This window comes from Sabethes cyaneus, chromosome 2 (assembly GCF_943734655.1).
Source record: "Sabethes cyaneus chromosome 2, idSabCyanKW18_F2, whole genome shotgun sequence".
Lineage (NCBI taxonomy): Eukaryota > Metazoa > Arthropoda > Insecta > Diptera > Culicidae > Sabethes > Sabethes cyaneus.
The window spans coordinates 222,544,975-222,560,964 of NC_071354.1; the positions used below are offsets into that span (position 1 = coordinate 222,544,975).

The 15,990-nt window shown below is 38.4% G+C and overlaps 1 protein-coding gene across 1 annotated transcript in view; it reads right to left on the bottom strand.

Moving 5' to 3' along the window:
- LOC128738464 (talin-2) overlaps positions 1-1,524 on the bottom strand; it is a 135,165-nt gene extending 133,641 nt beyond the window's left edge. Inside the window, exon 1 of the mRNA XM_053833631.1 lies at positions 1,453-1,524. The gene's annotated coding sequence lies outside the window, so the exon portion shown is untranslated. The remainder of the gene's footprint in view (positions 1-1,452) is intronic.
- Positions 1,525-15,990: the final 14,466 nt, after the last annotated feature.

Sequence of the window (15,990 nt, forward strand, 5' to 3'; positions counted from 1 at the left end):
ATGATTTCATATTCGTCTATAATTAAACGTAGCGGTAGCACTAAGCCAAGCTACGCGACGGCGCTCAGTCGTTTTGATCTCGTTGTACCAACGACGGACGCCAGTAACGATGTTTCATTCAATTTTTGCTGCTGCTCGAAGACGCCGCAAGATTTTTTTTATCAAGAATATTTGTCATCAATTAAAGAATGAAGCTAAGAAGTTGGCTTTGTCAATATAAACGTTTATAGAAATAAGATAAACCGTGATAGCAGAATTCATATTGGAATTATTTATCTCAACCTGAGTCAACGAGACAAACAAAAATCTAAAATTCTGTGAAATAGCATCTGGGCCGACTTATAGTAGGGTTTCCTGTTAGTGTGTACTGAGAGTGCGTAAGTCGAAAGAGCATTGCTTTGCTTGAAAACTACCGTTCTATTTGTAGAACAGAACTTCTAATGTAAACATTGCATCAAAATAAACAATCAAGTGGCTTATTTGATGTTTGAGCTTCAAGAAAAATGATTTCTAAGTTTAATATTTCAACAAAAACTGTTCTCACCGCGACATCAATCAGTAGGAAGAACATATAGCAGCTATTTAGATCAGCATTTTAAAACTTAATGTAGTCTTTCTATGATATCTTTGCAACATCATACACCTAGATACGTATACGATAACCAGAAATGAGGGCAAACAGCGAAGCTGTTTGTACAAACTAAGCGACCACCGAAAATTTTTACTTCAAGCTACTATTTTGTATCGTACCTCTTTGTTGATGACATGCCAACATGTAGTAATCACAATTTTATGACGCGAATTATGAATCACTTCACTTCCGCTTAGCCACGGGTGAAAAAAAAAGCATACTGATTTTCCTATTGGAATAGAAAGCAGTTGCCTCAGAACTTCTCGGCGAAAGCGATAGGAATTCTTATTTTTTTCATTTGTTTTCGTATCAAAGTTCGTATCAAGCGCAATACACATTAGAGGTAGGAAGTAACCAGCTTACTGGAGCTACATCCCACAACATACCGTTCCGTGTCCAAATAAGGTACCCATCGGAGATTTACCGTAAATTGACATATTTGCGAATCGATTAAAGCTGCTAGCAGCGGCAATGTTAGAAATTCGCCATCGAAAGAGGACTTTTTATCCACCGTTCGCTGTTTACGTAAGCACTCCAGCCGCACGGAACCCGGTCGTAAAATATTGCCATTTATTTTTAACATTTTTATCACATATTTTTTCTCAGCGGAAAAAAAACTGCCTGTCTGTGCAAAAAGCACCTCTGTCAGTACACACCGAGATCGGAAAGAGACAGGAAAAAATGGCGGATGATGTTGGTTCGGATCCGATCGGTACCAGCCAGATGCAAAATTTGACGCTAAATTTACGCGTTTCTTCACCGATTCCGACTGGTAAAACACTTAGCATGCTTAGATTTGCACTTCAAAAATGTCCACGTACCTTTTTTAGCGAGCCATTCGGCTTTTTTTGCAGGAAAAACACGGAAATAGTACCACTTTGACACAAAACGCCTTAAAACTGGCATTCACAATACACACAGACGAGCTGATTTTAATCCTTCAGTAGTTATTTTTTTCATGTCGTTCTTCCACACAATCAACGCTTCTCTCGCAGCAGTGTAGTGTTGTGTTTTGCTGAATGTTTACTTTTTCCATTCAATACCCACGGGCAGAAAGAGAGCAAAGCATGAATGTAATTACGCGTATTTACGATGTCGATGTGTGCCGACTGGTGTGCGCACGGTTCATGCGCCGACAGTCCGCCGAAAAGCTTTGTGTAGGTGAAATTATGAATATAGTGAACAGGGCAGGAACGTCAAAATCGATATTGCCGCTGACAGCGGTGAGAACGTCAAAAGCGAACACACACACACACTCGCACACTCGCAGTCCGGCTGCACGAGGGTTTAGCTGCGCGCAAACGTTCAGGAGAGGTTACATTTTATTATATTTTATCTGCTGTTCTTCTTCGAACTCAATAAAATTCTAATGATTCTAACAGCTTAAATATAAGATAAGAATATAAAAATCTATAACCATTCGATAGGAACTGACAAAAAAAAATTCTGAAAAGGCAACGAATTTTCAGAATTTAATTGAACTAAATTTACAAAAATTAACATTTACTACAGAAGATCGGGGCCGTATATAAGTAGATCTTTGTTTTTACTCCTATTTTAAAATGGATGCACAGTTTTGAAGGAGTTTCCAAAATTGGTTTAAAAGGCTAAAATTCATAGGAAATAAATTATTCTTTGTTTTCGCTTTTTTAATTCTGAGTTGTCTTTTGCACGTTTGTTTTAGAATTCATACTTTTAACCATAATTATACAATGTAAATCTGAAATTTTAACCATTGAACCACGATATCACGTAATTTCATAAAAAAAAATATCAAGGTAAGCACGTCGTAGATTTGTATGATCAAATATAAGGTTTACGGAATTTAAAAACAAAATAAAATTAGTTTAACAAGTTCTCTGAAGTGCACGAATGATAACTATTGGATTCAACTCTTTCCTTTACTATCATTCTTCTGCTTACCAAAGCTATACCAAAGAAACCAATTTTTTTTATTAAAAATTGAAGCAACTTACCAGTTGGAATTAGCGTATATTCCATATTCTTTTTGCCTTTCTACTATATAAATATATAGTATAAAGGTATAGAAATCACTTGGAAAACCGGAAATGGAAAGAAGGTCCTGCGGGCCGAATGTCATATACCATTCGACTCAGTTTCGAAAACTGAGCATTTTCTGTGTGTGTGTATGTATGTGTGTGTGTGTGTGTGTGTGTGTGTGTGTGTGTGTGTGTGTGTGTGTGTGTGTGTGTGTGTGTGTGTGTGTGTGTGTGTGTGTGTGACGCTTTTAATCTCACTCACTTTTCTCGGAGATGGCTGGACCGATTTTAATGTTCTTAGTGTCAAATGAAAGGTCTAGGTGTCCCATTGGTCGCTATTGAATTTCATACTGATCGGACTTTTAGTTCAAAAGTTATGTATAAAAATATGAAAAATATGGGACTTCATTATCTCATAGGTCCCTTAACCGATTTGAACAAAATTGATTGCATATGAAAGAGGAGCCTTGCAAACCCTTAACTTCCAAATTTCATGACGATTGGCCTTGTAGTTTGAAAGTTACATAAAGAAATGTGAAAAAATAGTATTTAAAACATATTTTTGTAACATATAAGCATTAATTCAATGAAAAAACATCACACATTTTATTATTATTTGAAAATTACTACTGAGATCTATCAAACGAAACCGAGTTATTTAAAATCGGACAGTTCATTCAAAAGTTATTTAAACTTTAACACTTAAGCACCGTATATTAAACCGTTAAAACGTGTGAATTCAAAACAAATGTTGATTATATTCAATGTGTGTATGTATGTATGTATGTATGTATGTATGTATGTATGTATGTATGTATGTATGTATGTATGTATGTATGTATGTATGTATGTATGTATGTATGTATGTATGTATGTATGTATGTATGTATGTATGTATGTATGTATGTATGAATGTATGTATGTATATATTATGTATATATTATGTATATATGTATGTATGTATGTATGTATGTATGTATGTGTGTGTATGTGATTCCAAGCAGCAATGTGAGTTTGATTGTACTCTTATGGTGGTTTTCATGACCAATTTTGGTCTTGAATGTCATCATAAGAGTGTAATAAAACTCAAATTGTTACTTGGGATGACAATTTGCAATTTTTAAATTTGCATTGAAATTCAAGAAAAGATGTTTCTCACTTTTCTGAATCAATTGTCAGAAATTTTTGAAGCCTCTTAGTGGAATACGAAATTTTAAATTAAAGAAAAGAAAAAACTTTTACCGACTAAATCCCACTATTTAATATTTATTCGCAACAGATACGTATACGCTTTGAAATAAGACGCTGTTGAAGCCTGCACGTCGTAGGCGAACTACGTATCTGTTGCAAATAAATATTAAATAATGGGATTCAATCGAAAAGCTTTTTCTTTTCTTTGATTTCAGATTTCAATTGTCATTTTGTTCACTTGCTGTTACTCACAATTGTACACGAAAAGCAAACAGCGAAGAAAAGCAGTTAATTTAAGCATACCTTCATGGTGGTGTATAGGATTGAAAATGAGTTGATTTTTCCAAATAAATTTATACAAATTTCAAACAAATTTTGCGCATCAATAGATGCTCTTTTCAATCAATAGATACTAGAGCTTAGAAATGTTATATGAAAAATAGGAAGTAAACGTTGCACGGTAGTAATTTTGTAAGATTTGTTTTCGTTAATGACATTTTAAAGGACAGATGTCTTATGTCATGTATCATGTTTCAACAAATAAATCAAAAATGACAAGCACTGAAAATCATATCGATCATATTTCCCATTCTCAAGCATGTTTAAGGCGCAGCTTTTGCAACCCTCTTGTTTTCCTAACCCTCCAACATTGTAAAAACGATGCGATCGAGCTAATGACTATCTTTTCATGAAAGTACATTAAAAAAAAGCATAAGTTTTGATTTTCATGCAAAAATAATTATCTGAAGGAGCGTCAGCTAAGAAAAAGTTCAATTTCTCTTTTTCATATCTAATGCTCTATTCAGTTATTTTTTCTAATTCAGATATACTGCAAAATTGAAGCCAAGCAAACTAATAGTAAAATTTTGAGATTAATCATTTTGTTGTCGATATTCTTTGTCTTCAAAGGCGAAGTATAATAATAATTTTTCTGAACTCTTGTTTTTCAAAGATGCTAACTTTTGAACACATGGTATTAATTAATTATCAAAAAATCTGTTCTGAACACATATTTCATATTGTCAATTCAAAACAAGTTTCCTATGTGGCTCTGAAGCCCGAAAGTTTAGGCCGTCCGATTATAAAACTAAATAAGGTGTTACAAGTATTTACGCACACAAGGAAAGAAAATTTAATTATTCTACGCAATACGTTGTGAATTTTACTGGCAAATAAGGATTTTGAGGAATACGGAACGGATATTTAAAAATATAGTCAAGTTAATTATACATAGATGTTCCTGAGAAATTAAATGATGATTATTGTGACAGTAGAAAGGCTAGGTCACGCCGCTAGGTGGATTAATTCGGGTTTTTGCTTTTGGGATCACAGAATTTAATATCATGCCAAGATTCCCGTAAAACAAATAATTGTTACATCGCCGTGCCATGTGTGTCAGTAAAAAGATCTCTTTACATCGTCGATTCATTTATTCATTCTTAATCATTTGTTAATTTATTTTGACTCAACTGAATATTCCACAAATCTAAATTGGCTGATTTATTATTCTTCAGTGACAAACATTTCACGATTGCGTTTTTCTGTTGTTCTAGGATTATTTCTGGAAAACTCGTATGCTTGACGTAGAATTTACTCGCTTCACTTCTTCGGCGACAATCCGCTTATCGAATCTGTGCCGAATTCAGGAACCGTCCAACGGGAATGGGGTCTAGCCTCGAAGCCGCCGGCACTGTCGGGTTCTCTGCTGAATATTGTTGTTGCTCCGTGGCCACCCCATTATAGCCTGACGTGTTTTAGTCGCCTTTCAATATCCACATCTTTGTATACGTTGGACTACGTTAGACAAATTTTTCTAATCTAATCTAATCTCACATTAACGCAGCCAATTTTTGAAAGCATCCTGGAAAATGAGGATTACTTGAATCAATCCTTTTTCATTCAATCAATCATTTCGTTTTAAACTGCCAGGCCAACTGCGCAGCATGTACTGCAGAGGCATCAAGTGGAACCAGAAATAATACCTAATTCCATTCAACTTCTTGAAATACAGGGAAAAGAAGAAAGCGTGGATCTCCCGTACCAAACGCTTCATGTATAGATAAGGCTTTGTTTACAGTCGTTGGGAGTATCTTTGCTATTTTAGGTTAAGTGATACTCCGCCAGCTCTGGAAATAGATTAGTCTGCCAAAATAAAACCGTGTGGTTCAATGGTTACCTAAAACTATAGTTGTAAGGTTAGGAACACCACGACGCCGCACCTCCAAGCTTGGCTACTTAATTATACAAATTGAAGTATTTTCAGGTATGGCCACGTGGAGGCGCAAGGCAGGGACTTGGAATGGCTAGAGCTATGTTGGGTGCTTTTTCCTAGTTGCCTTCCCCATTTGATGCCCAGACTACGTTAGGGAAATTTTTGCTACAATACTTTGAATAAGAATATTTTCGATTTCGAATCATGAACTACTAATATAACTTAAAACTAATAAAAAATAGAACAGAAATAGCAATTATATTCTTCCTAAAAAATTGAAATTTTTATCTGTTGTAAGCACGATCATAAAATCATGGATTTTTGTTTCCTTTAGAATACACATAATAAAAGGGGTTATCATTTTAACATGTTTTTGGTAGACAAGCTATTTTATATTGCCAAAATCGGATACTTTTGCAAGAAATCTTGAGAATAAAATATTAATGGCAATAATAACGTAATCAGAACTGTAGACAGCAAAGCAAACTAGATATAGCGGTTGCAAGGTTACAAAAATCTTTTTCGGAAGACATTGCGACTGCACAATGCAATAAAAAGTTGCACGACGCATCCTTCACTATTCCTTGTAATGAAACACTGAGCCTCATGATGGAGAAACATTCTCCGGGATCAATTGCCATCAATACCAATCAGGCTCGGGAGTCTTTCGAATCAAGTTTTGGAATTAATGAAGCTGATCAGGAAACTCATGAAATAGGCAAAACCATGTTCACAGATACAAAAATAGAGCTCCAATTCAAATTACCAGCTGGAATTTTACCAGTGATGCCACAAACAGCAATCAGACCGGTCCTCTACGGACTTGAGACAGTAACTTTGCTTACGGAAGACGTGCCATATTGCCGTATTTGAACGAAATGTGTAGCGGACTGTTTTTGGTGGAGTACAAGCGGAAAGCAGAGAGTGGCGTAGACGTATGAATCACGAGCTACAGCCACTGCTTAGAGAGATTCCCATCGTACGGAACGCTCTTCCACTATACACCAATACAAAATGTCACGTCTGTTTCCCGCGCCAATCGAACAGCAAACCAAATTGACCACATCTACATCTGGCGAAAGCGGAGTAGGAGCCTTCTCGATGTACGTAACAAGTGCAGCGCCGATATTGCATTGGACCATCACCTTGTTATCGCTGTGCTACGGTAACGCGTTACACGTGATCAACGACGGGAAGAGAAAGTTAGATTCGCTACGACGTCTGCCGACGGGCCTTTGTCAAACAACTTCGGAGCTGTCACTTGGTGGAACCGTAGAAGAACAATGTACTAGCAGCAAAGAACATCTTCGTCACGTGATAAAGCCGAATGAAACTTGATGGACGATCGAAGTATCGCGAGGCGTAGGCAGGCATTGAGTTAGCACAAAGCAGCTAAGCCAGCTGCCCATTTACGATGCGCCGAATCAAAGAGGCCTGTTAAACAAGATTGGAGGTGGCAGGTGGGATAACAGAACATGGACTAACTTCCATCCGAAGAAGGTGAAACTGCCACCGCCAATGGTGATATCCGTTTGTTAAACGATATACCTCACCGCGTCTTGATAGTGCCAGGAGAAATACTAAGATGCCGCTAAAGAACAGATGTGATCAGTTACTTACTTACATTGCTGTAGCTAGAGGGGGTGCCTGGGGAACCAGGCCCCCTGCAGAATCCTGCAGGCCCCCACTAGAAATTTTCCCCATTAGAATTAAAAACCGGAAAAAATCAATGTATATGTTCCTACTGCGTGGATGTATTTTTAATAGCTACCCTGTAGCCTAGTAGCCACTTCGGCGCATGCTGTTTCAAGCACTTGTGTAGGTTCAACTTGGGCCACTTGTCGCCAATTTCCTAATCGTCTCAGGCGTCACGCAAATCACTTTCGATCTGGTCGAGCCATCTTGCATGTTGAGCCCCCCCTGTTCATGGCGTCGGTGCAGTTATTCAAGAGAACATTTTCGTCGCACTGTCGTCGTCCGGCATCCTTACGTCGTGTCTGGCCCAACGTAACCTACCGACTTTCGCCAAATGCACGATGGGCATCTCTCCAACAGTGCTTGTAACTCATGATTCATACGTCTCCACCACTCTCCGCTTTCAGTTTGTATTCGGCAAATATTGTCCGCGGTACCTTCCACGAAAACACGGCAAGGGCGCGTATGTCCTCCGTGAACAGTGTCACGGCTTCAAGTCCATAAAGAACTATTCTTTGTACGGCGGAGTATGGTATTTGAGGCCCGATTTCCCGCTTAAATGCGCCGCTGGATCTTCCTACTAGTGTTGTTGTCCGCGGTCACCAGCGATTTCAAATACACGAACTCATCTACCTCGTCTAGTTCGTCGCCGTCAACAGTTACTGTCGTGGAAGGCATGCGTTTATCTCCTTTGAGTCTCTTTCTTTTATTTATTTGATCTTCGACGCATTCGTTTTTAGCTCAATCCTCCTAGATTCCGCTTTCATCGAGCCACCCCCTGAAGAGCGATGTTGAATAACAAGCAAAATAAACCGTCACCTTGTCGTAATCCTCGCCGCGTCTCAAAGGGAGTCGAAAGTGTCCCCGAGAAGCGCACGCAAAACACCACTCTGCACTCTATCCATTGTAGCTCTGATCAGTCGCGTCAGTTTATCCGAAAAACAGTGTTTTTGCATTATCTGTAATTGCTGGTTTCGATCGACTGTATCGTATGCTGCTTTGAAATCAATAAAGATGTGATGCGTGAGCATGTTGTACTCCCGACATACCGACATTTCTACAAGATCTGTCGGATGGTAACCATCTAGTCCGTAGTTGCGTGAGCCCTCATGAAGTTACCATGTGGGACTCAAAAAACCTACAAAACTATAAAGCCTTGTGCAGGACCATAATGAATTTTTTTTGGAAGAACATCGCTAGGCCCCCTCCAGGGATATTTTCTAGCTACGCCAATGCTGGTCAATCAGTACAAAATAGCACCAGCGATAGACTTTACATTATTAACAACTTTTTCGAGTTTCAATTGTCAGTGACCAAAAAAATCCCCAATAGTATATGTGTATCAAGCCCAAGTAGTGTACTCTCATGGCGGTCTTCATGACCAATTTTGGTCTTAAATGCCATCATAAGTGTGTAATAAAACCCAAATTGTTACTTGGGAGTGCTTATTAATTAAAACAATATTTGAAAAATTTGAGCTCCCCTGTTTCCCCAAAAAACTTCATAGGAATATTTTCGATTTTCTACGGCGATGAATTACTAATCTATACCTATAAAGAAGGATTTCTGTCTGTCTGTCTGTCTGTCTGTCTGTCTGTCTGTCCGTATGTTCCTTATAGAATCGAAAACTACTGAACCAATCGGGATGAAAGTATGCATGTAGAGGTTTTTTGGGGCCAGGAAAGGTTTTAGTGATGGTTAGAAACCCCTCCCCCCACTAAGAGGGGGGGCTCCCATACAAATGAAACACAAATTTCTGCATAACTCGACAACTAATCAAGCAAATAGAACAAAATTTGGCATGTGGGTGTTTTCGGTGACAAGAATTTATTCTATGGTAAATTGAGACCCCTCCCCTCTTTATAAGGGGAATTATAATTCCTCTCCTCTTTAAAAGGGGGGGCTTCCATACAAATTTCCTCATAACCCGAGAACTAATCAAGCAAATGGAACCAAATTTGGCATGTGAAGGTTTTCGAGGGCAAGAATATTTTCTATAGTAAATTAGGACCCCTCCCCACTTTAAGAGGGGGGGCTCCTGTACCAAAGAAACACAATTTTCCTCATAACTCGAGAAGTAATTAAGCAAATGGAACCAAATTTGGCATGTGGGTGTTTTTGGAGACAAAATTTTTTTCTATGATGAATTGGGACCCCTCCCCGTTTTAGGAGGGGGGGGGATCCTATACACATGAAATACAAATTTCCTCATAACTGAAGAACTAATCAAGCAAATGGAACAAAATTTGGCATGTGAAAGTTTTCGAGGTCAAAAATATTTTCTATGGTGAATAAGGACCCCTCCCCACTTTGAGAGGGGGGGCTCCCATACAAACGAAATACAAATTTCCTCATAACTCGAGAACTAATCAAGCAAATGGAACAAAATTTGGCACGTGGGTGGTTTTGGAGACAAAATTTTTTTCCTTGATGAATTGGTACCCCTCCCCACTTTAGGAAGGGGGGCTCCTATACAAATGAAATGCAAATTTCCTCATAACTCGAGAATTAATCAAGCAAATGAAACCAAATTTGGCATGTGAAAGTTTTCTAGGGCATGAATATTTTCTATGGTGAATTAGAACCCCTTCCCACTTTAAGAGGGGGGGCTCCTATACAAACGAAATACAAATTTCCTCATAACTCGAGAACTAATCAAGTAAATAGAACCAAATTTGGCATGTGGAGGTTTCTGGAGGCAAAAATATTTTCTATGGTGAATTAGGACCCCTCCCAACTTTAAGAGGGGGTGCTTCTACACAAATGAAATACAAATTTCCTCATAATTCGAGAACTAATCAAGCAAATGGAACTATATTTGGCATGTGGGTGTTTTTGGAGGCAACCATTTTTTCTATAATGAATTAGGACCCCTTACCTTTTTAAGAGGGGGGGCTCTCATACAAACGAAATACAAATTTCCTCATAACTCTAGAACTAATCAAGCAAATGGAACCAAATTTATCACCCACATGATGAATTTGGTTCCATTTGCTTGATTAGTTCTGGAGTGTTTGTAGGCAAGAATATTTGCTGTGGTATATTTTCTATGGATTTTCCCACTTTAAGAGGGGGGGGCTCCTATACAAATGAAAATCAAATTTCCTCATAACTCGAGAACTAATCAAGCAAATGGAACCAAATTTGACACGTAAGTGGTTTTGGACGCAAGATTTTTTTCTATGTTGAATTGAGACCCCTCTCTTCTTTAGAAAGCGAGTTATGGCCCATCTCCCCTTTAAGAGGGTGGGCTTCCATACAAATGAAATGCAAATTTCCTCTTATCTCGAGAACTAATCAATCAAATGGAACCAAATTTGGCATGTGGGAGTTTTAGATGGCAGAAATTTTTTCTATGGTGAATTACGACCCCTTCCCCTTTTAAGAGGGGAGCTCCCATACAAATGAAATTCAAATTTCCTTATAACTTGAGAACTAATCAAGCAAATGGAACCAAATTTGGCATGTGGGAGATTTTGGAGTCTTGAATTTATTTTACGATAGTTAGAGACCTCTCACCCCTGTGGTAGGGGGATATGGAATCTCATACAAATAAAACAGAAATTTTTGCGAAACTCAAAAACTAATCGAACTCGAGAAATTCGAGACTCTTCCATAAAACATTAGTCAATACAAGACCACAAAAACTATCTATAGTAACACTAGATCAGTCAGGACGAGACGGTCGCGAGTGTTGCCGGTGACCCGCCGTCGGAAGCGCCGCCCACTGGGGGGCTTGCAAAACTCGAGATTGTGACAAAGATCATCCGAGATTCATGGTTTATGTACAACACAGGTTAATTTGTGGCAATACGAAGTTTGTCGGGTCAGCTAGTCTATACCTATAAAGAAGGATTTCTGTCTGTCTGTCTGTCTGTCTGTCTGTCCTGTGTTCCTTATAGAATCAAAAACTACTGAACCAATCGGAGTGAAAATTTGCATGTAGAGGTTTTTGGGGCCAGGAAAGGTTTTAGTGATGGTTAGAGACCCCTCCCCCCACTAAGAGGGGGGGCTCCCATACAAATGAAACACAAATTTCTGCATAACTCGAGAACTAATCAAGCAAATAGAACCAAATTTGGCATGTGGGTGTTTTCGGTGACAAGAATTTATTCTAGGGTAATTTGAGACCCCTCCCCTCTTTATAAGGGGAATTATAACTCCTCTCCCCTTTAAGAGGGGGGGTTTCCATACAAATTTCCTCATAACTCGAGAACTAATCAAGCAAATGGAACCAAATTTGGCATGTGAAGGTTTTCGAGGGCAAGAAAATTTTCTATGTTGAATTAGGACCCCTCCTCACTTTAAGAGGGGGGGCTCCTGTACAAATGAAATACCAATTTCCTCATAACTCGAGAACTAATCAAGCAAATGGAACCAAATTTGGCATGTGTGTGTTTTTGAAGACAAAATTTTTTTCTATGATTAATTGGGACCCCTCCCCACTTTAAGAGGGGGGGGGGTCCTATACAAACGAAATACAAATTTCCTTACAACTCGAGAGCTAATCCAGCAAATGGAACCAAATTTGGCATGTGGGTGTTTTTGGAAGCAAGAATGTTTTCTATGATGAATAAGAACCTCTCCCCACTTTAGGAGGGGGGGCTCCTATACGAATGAAATACAAATTTCCTCATAACTCGAGAACTAATCAACCAAATAGAACCAAATTTGGCATGTGGGTGTTTTCGGTGACAAGAATTTATTCTATGGTAAATTGAGACCCCTCCCTCTTTATAAGAGGAATTGTAACTCCTCTTCCCTTTAAGAGGGGGGGCTTCCATACAAATTTCCTCATAACTCGAGAACTAATCAAGCAAATGGAACCAACTTTGGCATGTGAAGGTTTTCGAGGGCAAGAAAATTTTCTACGGTGAATTAGGACCCCTCCCCACTCTAAGAGGGGGGGCTCCTGTACAAATGAAATACAAATTTCCTCCTAACTCGAGAACTAATCAAGCAAATAGAACAACATTTGGCATGTGGGTGTTTTTTTTGGTGACAAGAATTTATTCTATGGTGAATTGAGACCCCTCCCCTCTTTATAAGAGGAATTATAACTCCTCTCCCCTTTAAGAGGGGGGACTTCCATACAAATTTCCTCATAACTCGAGAACTAATCAAGCAAATGCAACCAAATTTGGCATGTGAAGGTTTTCGAGAGCAAGAAAATTTTCTATGGTGAATTAGGACCCCTCCCCACTTTAAGAGGAGGGGCTCCTGTACAAATGAAATACAAATTTCCTCATAACTCGAGAACTAATTCAGCAAATGGAACCAAATTTGGCGTGTAGGTGTTTTTGGAGGCAAGAATTTTTTCTGTGATGAATTAGGACCTCTTCCCACATTAGGAGGGGGGACTCCAATACAAATGAAATACAAATTTCCCCATAACTCGAGAACTAATCAAGCAAATAGAACCAAATTCGGCATGTGGAGGTTTTTGGAGGCAAAAATATTTTCTACGGTGAATTAGGATCCTTCCACACTTCAAGAGGGGGGGCTTCTACACAAATGAAATACAAATTTCCTCATAATTCGAGAACTAATCAAGCAAATGGAACCATATTTGGCATGTGGGTGTTTTTGGAGGCAACCATTTTTCCCATGATGAATTAGACTTCTTACCTTTTTAGGAGGGGGGGGCTCCCATTCAAACGAAATACAAATTTGCTCATAACTTTAGAACTAATCAAGCAAATGGAACCAAATTTGGCATGTGAGAGTTTTAGATGGCAGAATTTTTTTTCTGTGGTGTATTACGACCCCTTTCCCTTTTAAGAGGGTGGGCTCCCATACAAATGAAATACAAATTTCCTTATAATTTGAGTACTAATCAAGCAAATGGAACCAAATTTAGCATGTAGGAGATTTTTGAGTCTTGAATTTATTTTGTGATAGTTAGAGACCTCTCACCCCTGTGGTAGGGGGATATGGACTCTCATACAAATAAAACAGAAATTTTTGCGAAACTCAAAAACTAATCCAACTCGAGAAATTCGAGACTCTTCCATAAAACATTAATCAATAACAAGACCACAAAAACTATCTATAGTAACACTAGATCATTCAGGACGAGCCGGTCGCGAGTGTTGCCGGTGACCCGCCGTCGGAAGCGCCGCCCACTGGGGGGCTTGCAAAACTCGAGAAGTGACAAAGATCATCCGAGATTCATGATTTATGTACAACACAGGTTAATTTGTGGCAATACGAAGTTTGTCGGGTCAGCTAGTTATTATATACAAATAACATATTACTCAACTAAGTACTGCTATATCTGCTGCATTTATGGTTGGGATCAAATCCATTGGTGCACAAAAAGCGCAAATTCAAGCTGTTCTATTTTCCGTTGATATACCGTCGGTTATTCGTTTTTGGCGAAGAGACAGGAACAAAAATATTATAAATCTTTGCCTAATTGACCGAGGTCATAGGTTTTATGTGCCCTTACGAAGCAACAAGCAACAAGCGAAAATGTTGTAATTAAGGTTTCAATTTATAATATGGAAACCAATATAAACTTTGAATAATTTGCGACAAGTTTGAAACAACATTGTAATAGTAAAAGATGGTCGGGTTTCAAATAATTGCCAAACCCGAACACGACCCGAGCCGAAAAATTTATCTCCCTACCACAGCGGTGAGGGGTCTAAAACCATCTTAAAAAAAATTCCTGCCTTCAAAAACCCCCACATGCCAAATTTGGTTCCATTTGGTTGATTAGTTTTCTGATTATGAGGAAATTTGTATTTCATTTGTATGGGAGCGTCCCCTCTTAGAGGAAGGGGTCTCTCACCATCATGAAAACCTTCCCCGGCCCCAAAAACCCTTACATGCAAATTTTCACACCAATCGATTCTGATTCATACGGACAGACAGACAGAAATCCATTTTTATTATAGGTATAGATAGATAACGGTATCTAATGGTCAAAGACAGTTTTCAAAATACGGACACCAACAGACTAATGTAAACTGCTTTTCTGGCATATGTATCTGTACATGTTTATAACAATTTGTGAGTGCCATTGTTTAAGTGAATGTTTGAAAGAGAAGAGCGAAATATGCAGATTCAATTTTTCATTGAATACAATGCAATGGTGGTTTTGAAAATACGTGGACGGGGGTTCATAAGTACAACGCCTACAACCATTAAAACAGCGATTGCTTTTAAAAATCACTTATGTTACACACATAAAGGTTGAAATAGTAACGAATGACCAGCCCACAGATTATTATATGAAATATGATTATGCGTAGCTTGATAGGTTTCAATAATCTTACTTTAACTCGCTTGTGGCCTTTAAAAGGGCCATTGGTTACAAATAAGCCAAAGCACGTTCATCGCAAATATGACGTAGGGTCTTTTTCTAATTCCCGTCGTAATAAGGAAAGCCATTCTAATTTTCATCATTTGTTGGATGGATTTAATGAATACTCCAAAAGTTCTTGTGCTGATTTGACTAAAACATACTTACCTTCCGATCCGTGAACTTTGAAATCACCGAAAAGCGACCATTAAAGCATATTATTGAAATTACGCAACTGACTTTATTGCTAAAATTCGTCGTACCGTTTTAAAATCCATCCATCAAAATTTTTCATCGTCCGAACTAAACATTCACAACAATGTTTACGAAGCTAACGCGTATGTATTTGTGTAGGACGGTAAGACAAATGTTTTTCTTTAAATTTTCTGCAGGTCAGGCAAGTTTTCCTGGCTGTAGAATAACGACAATGCCTTGCGTGAGTTTTTTTTTTTTTTTTTTTTTTCCTGTATGGACTCATCACTGCGACCATTATGGTTAGATCTATTGTGATATCGCCCGGGTGTTTGTTGTATAACCCGCACTGCATTTATTTTGGCTATAGTCGCTATTGAGTGAGCGATATGCTTATTGAATTTTTTTTTTTTTTTTTTTTTTTTTTTTTTTTATGCGTGCTTGTGTGTAATTGGGTACCCTTCTTTCAATACTTTACTCTACTTTACCCACCTCGTTCCACATGACAGCGCACAGTCCCCAATTATAGTCATCCCTGGCGTAGCAAACCAGTGCATTTTTACTATAAGGGTCTCATTTTTGCACTGTCAATAGGCCATATCGGGATAATATAGAACTCAGCATGAAGGAAGGGCGATGAGGGGCCTGAGAATAAACCCATGCTAAAGTCACTTTGACATCGAATGGCCTGATTCTACTAAGATTCGAACCCATGACCTTTCGCTTGTCAAAGCAGACTCGGTAACCTTGCGGCTACAGA